This window comes from Lolium perenne, chromosome 4, assembly GCF_019359855.2.
Source record: "Lolium perenne isolate Kyuss_39 chromosome 4, Kyuss_2.0, whole genome shotgun sequence".
NCBI classification, from domain to species: Eukaryota; Viridiplantae; Streptophyta; class Magnoliopsida; order Poales; family Poaceae; genus Lolium; species Lolium perenne.
Genome location: NC_067247.2, coordinates 230,210,633 through 230,216,632, shown reverse-complemented (window position 1 = coordinate 230,216,632; position 6,000 = coordinate 230,210,633). Strand labels below are relative to the sequence as shown.

Genomic DNA, 6,000 nt, shown 5'->3' with positions numbered 1-6,000 from the left:
ATTGAAAGTTATTATGAGAGAGGAAAATATGGTTGTAGAAATTTTCATGTTACTAAAACACCTCTCTTTTTGCTAAAAATCTTGAAGCTGCACTTGTTTTATCTTTCTATGCTTGTTGCATTATGCTTGTTGAATTTATTTATTTACAAGATTCCTATGCATAGGAAGCATGTTAGGCTTAAATTTGTTTTGAATTTTCTTCTTGATGCTACAAGAGATCTGATATACTGTGATGAGCTCAATACGTCATGCAATAGCAATAAACGTCACGAAAGACCCCTTCGTGACGTAGTTTGAGCGTCACAAGCATCGTCACGGAATCCCCGTCACAGATTACTACCTAGTGACGCGGCGCACGAGAAAACGTCACCAAATATGGATGACGTCATATGTGATGTCAGCACATAGGAGACCATCGCAGGGCTAAAGAACGTCACAGATTAGCGTCACGGATGTGGATGACATCATAGGTGATGTCATGAGACTAGTTCATTAAAAATCCTAGATTATTAATTCGTATTTTTCCAAAAATAAATAAATATTTTGAATTTATGCTTTGATTGGCATCTTTACTAATTCAGTTTTTGTTGAATCATCGGAAATGGCCCATACATATTTGTGCGGCACCCTATGGACGTGTTTAGTTTCATAGTAAATCTTTCTTTATTGCTTGAAAGTAGAAAGTACATACTGTCTTTACAAAGTATCACTGTGCTGAAATAAATTGACACTGAAACTCATAAATTGCACGCACTAGCTATTCCATTGCACCGATCAGAAACTACACTACTAATGTTTTTCTCCAATTCTACAAACACACATGGTTATTCTTCACTTCCGTGCAGACTGAAGTTGAAGCAAACGCGAGAAGCCAAGAATTGTTTCCAACCGAAGTATCCTCAGGTCCACTCTATGTTTGAGCCTGCTGCACTCAATTAGAAAGTTTTATACAGGAATTTGATTTCGATTGACACAAGAGTGCAACCTAACAATAAATGTAGCATCATACCTTGATGTTATGAACAGAACCTGCAGCGGTTAACTAAGTAACATCTCTAAATGGACATACTAGAAAAAACAAAGGATGTAGATTTTTACCTAGTCTAGATTTTTTTCCAACAGGTTGTGCATCCTTCTTGGACCTAAAAAAATAATTAGCGGCATTTACCCATAATAATTTTAGCATTCAAATTTACTAAAATTTGAAATAAAATATAATGAAGCATAGTAAATCATGAAACTGTGTCCAGATGTAGATGCATACACATACTGCCATACTGGTACCTAGTAGTAAGTGTGAGATTTTCAGAATATGATTCATACACTTGAGTCAATAATAACCTATGGTTACAAGTCCAAACTTGCCAAGAGTGATACCCAAGATTTACTACTACGCTATCAATCACGTTGATCCTAATAAAGTGATGTTTCTCCATCCTCCAAGGAGGAAACCCCACATGTATTGACCTGCAGATGATAAGAAATTTTTGCTACTACACTATCAATCACGTTGATCCCAATATAACAAGTTTAACATACATTGTGAATGCAAAGCAGTATTCCAGTATATAGTGCGCATATATCATATAGCATAGAGTATAAAACTTCAAGTAGGTAAACTAATGCTTGAGCATTCAAATTGGTACCTTGCGCCCATGATCTGCATATATGTAATCCAATGGAAAGGGCAACTGCAGCAAATATAATTTAGATACTTAGGGCTGAAACAAAATATAAATATTACCAGTAACTCTTCACATCATATATGACTAACTGCAGTGTGAGCCATGCATTGCGTACAATTTCCCAAATGAGGGGAATAAGTTATTAAACCATCAGCCGGACTCTGCAATTACAACAATGATAGATTGCAATTACCAGTAGCATCTTATACTAGGTAAGAAATTAGCAAAGGAGCTAATAAAGTTGGCGATCAATAGTAGTTCAAAATTAACATGCTTTTGCATGTGTTTAATGTGTTACCTGATCCTAAACCAAATAACAATCCCAACTTCAAGAACCTTCTGAAGGAAGAAAGCTAACAGCAAAAAAAAATGGCATGAAAGAACAGATTTGACAATGCAACTATCAAATAGATAAATATAAAGAGTGAATCAAGGAAGTCTGTGGTAGACATTAGATACAAATACAAAGGAAAATTAATGACTTACTAATCTCACAGTGAATTAGGCTACAACCAAGTCCGCTCAATCAAAACCTGACAGTGATTAATCTAGGCAAATCACGGAGCCACATCAAGATCAATGGCGAATTGCAGCAGAAGGTAGCAAAGCTTACTAGTGAACAAATTTGCAAGTTGAACTAACTAGCACGTAACCAGATACTACACTGTATCCCATACTATTGCTTTGTTTCAGCATGAACGCCACAAGTAAAACGCAGAGGAATCAAATCGTTAAGGAGTACCTGTCATCGAACAGAAGTTGAATCAGGGGCGATTGGGGGAGGGCGTCGGGAAGAGGCGCTGGGGCGCGCTCGTGGTAGTTTATCAGGGATGAGGCACTGGGCCAAGGTCGCGTGAGTCCATCTGGGATGGGGCACGGAGTAGGACGTCGCACGTGAGGCGGGAAGCATCGATCCAACAGGATATGCCGGCGGCGAAGATGCAGCGTGTTGGGGCAGGGTAGTTCGCAGGAGAGGCCGGCAGCGACGCAGCTACGCGTTGGGATCGTGTTGATCGGAGGGGAGTCCGACGGTACGCACATTGGGGAGGTCGGATCGGAGGGCTCCTCCTCCGATCTGATCGATGGCGTGAAGCGGTGGAATAGGAGCAAGAAAACAGGGAGGGGGCTACGCGCGGAATAAGATCGTGGGGTGATTTATTTTGCTGACCGACGGTTGGGGCACACTAGGTTAGATTTTTTTTCTTTTTTGAGCATACCACAGTAGGTTAGTTACGGCCCGGAATTTAGGAAAAGGAAAAAAAATTGCTAACTATCTATATTTTTTTGTGAAAAAGGGCGGGGGTAAATGAAGGATTGTTTGACAAAAATAGAAGGATTTTCCCGTCAGTTACATCTAATTTAAAAAGTAGGAAATATATAACTTTAAAAATCTTAGAGTTCCATGGTCCAACCCCTAAGACGTAAAAAGGGACATCAACATGTTTTTTTTTCAACATATCGGTTCCACTTCCCGCGCACACACGGAAGAACGTGGTTCTATCCGTTGGTCCTCAATTTAACTGATTTTTTAATGTTGAAGACACTACAGGGTTAATAAGGTTGTAGGTTGACTCCCGACTATACACATCTTTGCACAACGATTTTTCTATAGCTTTTTATCTTTTTATGATTTTACTTATTTTTTTGCTAACATTTGGGTTCCACCTACATGTATCCCACTTTAATTGTAAATAAGTGATGAAAGTCTAGCACCACCGAGTAAATTCTTCTATGACCCAACCACGTTCGTCATGGAAACTAGCGATATCGTCACAGAATGTTGTAACACGTGACGGTGATTAACTGAGTGTCACGGATTTCTGCGAATCTGTGACGCTAGGTGTGACACGTCACATGTTACCCTATTCCATGACGCTACGACCCACCGTCATGAGGATTTTCGTCACAGTATATCAACTCTCTTGTAGTCTCTTTTGCTTCAACTACTATTTCTCGCGAGTGCATCATTAAAACTGCTGAGCCCATCTTAATGGCTATAAAGAAAGAACTTCTTGGGAGATAACCCATGTGTTTATTTTGCTACAGTACTTTTATTTTGTATTTGAGTCTTGGAAGTTGTTACTACTGTAGCACCCTCTCCTTATCTTAATTTTGTTGCATTGTTGTGCCAAGTAAAGTCGTTGATAGTAAGGTTCATACTAGATTTGGATTACTGGGCAGAAACAGATTTCTTTGCTGTCACGAATCTGGGCCAAATTCTCTGTAGGTAACTCAGAAAATTATGCCAATTTACGTGAGTGATCCTCAGATATGTACGCAACTTTCATTCAATTTGAGAATTTTCATTTGAGCAAGTCTGGTGCCTCTTTAAAATTCGTCTTTACGGACTGTTCTGTTTTGATAGATTCTGCCTTTTATTTCGCATTGCCTCTTTTGCTATGTGGGATGGATTTCTTTGTTCCATTGACTTCCAGTAGCTTTGAGCAATGTCCAGAAGTGTTAAGAATGATTGTGTCACCTCTGAACATGTAAATTTTAATTGTGCACTAACCCTCTAATGAGTTGTTTCGAGTTTGGTGTGGAGGAAGTTTTCAAGGGTCAAGAGAGGAGGATGATACAATATGATCAAGAAGATTGAAAGCTCTAAGCTTGGGGATGCCCCGGTGGTTCATCCCTGCATATTTCAAGAAGACTCAAGCATCTAAGCTTGGGGATGCCCAAGGCATCCCCTTCTTCATCGACAAATTATCAGGTTCCTTCTCTTGAAACTATATTTTTATTCGGTCACATCTTATGTACTTTACTTGGAGCGTCTGTTTGTTTGTTTCTATATTTGTTTTTGTTTGAATAAATGATTGTGTGGGAGAGAGACACGCTCCGCTGGTTCATATGAACACATGTGTTCTTAGCTTTTAATTTTCATGGCGAAGGTTGAAACTGCTTCGTTAATTGTTATATAGTTGGAAACGGAAAATGCTACATGTAGTAATTGGTAGAATGTCTTGGATAATGTGATACTTGGCAATTGTTGTGCTCATGTTTAAGCTCTTGCATCATATACTTTGCACCTATTAATGAAGAAATACATAGAGCTTGCTAAAATTTGGTTTGCATAATTGGTCTCTCTAAGGTCTAGATAATTTCTAGTATTGAGTTTGAACAACAAGGAAGACGGTGTAGAGTCTTATAATGTTTACAATATGTCTTTTATGTGAGTTTTGCTGCACCGGTTCATCCTTGTGTTTGTTTCAAATAGCCTTGCTAGCCTAAACCTTGTATCGAGAGGGAATACCTCTCATGCATCCAAAATCCTTGAGCCAACCACTATGCCATTTGTGTCCACCATACCTACCTACTACATGGTATTTCTCCGCCATTCCAAAGTAAATTGCTTGAGTGCTACCTTTAAACAATTCAAAATGCTTCTCAATTTGTGTCAATGTTTTATAGCTCATGAGGAAGTATGTGGTGTTTATCTTTCAATCTTGTTGGGCAACTTTCACCAATGGACTAGTGGCTTCATCCGCTTATCCAATAATTTTGCAAAAAGAGCTGGCAATGGGATTCCCAGTCCCAAATTAATTAATAAAAATAGACACTCCTCCATGGTATGTGATTGTTGGACGGCACCCGAAGGATTCGGTTAGCCATGGTTTGAGAAAGCAAAGGTGGGGAGGAGTGTCATCATAATAAAACTAAAATAAAAAGGCACTCCTTCATGGTATGAGATTGTTGGCAGGCACCCGAAGGATTCGGTTAGCCATGGTTTGTGAAAGAAAGGTTGGAAGGAGTGCCACACAAAAATAAAAATAAAATGGGAGCCGCTCTTTGAAGGTTTGTCTGGCAAGGGGGTTAGAGTACCCGCTACCATTCGTTGACAACAACAAACACCTCTCAAAATTTTACTTTTATGATCTCTATATGTTTTCAAAAACCAAAGCTCTAGCACAAATATAGCAATCGATGCTTTCCTCTTTGAAGGACCTTTCTTTTACTTTTTATGTTGAGTCAGTTCACCTATTTCTCTCCATCTCAAGAAGCAAACACTTGTGTGAACTGTGCATTGATTCCTACATACTTGCATATTGCATTTGTTATATTACTCTATGTTGACAATATCCATGAGATATACATGTTACAAGTTGAAAGCAACCGCTGAAACTTCATCTTCCTTTGTGTTGCTTCAATGTCTCTACTATGAATTATTGCTTTATGAATTAACTCTTATGCAAGACTTATTGATGCTTGTCTTGAAGTGCTATTCATGAAAAGTGTTTGCTATATGATTCATTTGTTTACTCATGTCATTTACATTGTTTTGATCGCTGCATTCATTACATGTGCTTACAATAGT

The 6,000-nt window shown here is 38.7% G+C and overlaps 1 long non-coding RNA gene across 1 annotated transcript; it reads right to left on the bottom strand.

The window, feature by feature from the left end:
• Positions 1–652: 652 nt before the first annotated feature.
• Positions 653–2,774, bottom strand: LOC127326147 (uncharacterized). Its single transcript, XR_007867652.2, has 2 exons — positions 1,775–2,774; positions 653–1,691 (listed from the first exon to the last, which is right to left on the bottom strand). It is a non-coding gene; the product is annotated as an uncharacterized lncRNA (long non-coding RNA).
• Positions 2,775–6,000: the final 3,226 nt, after the last annotated feature.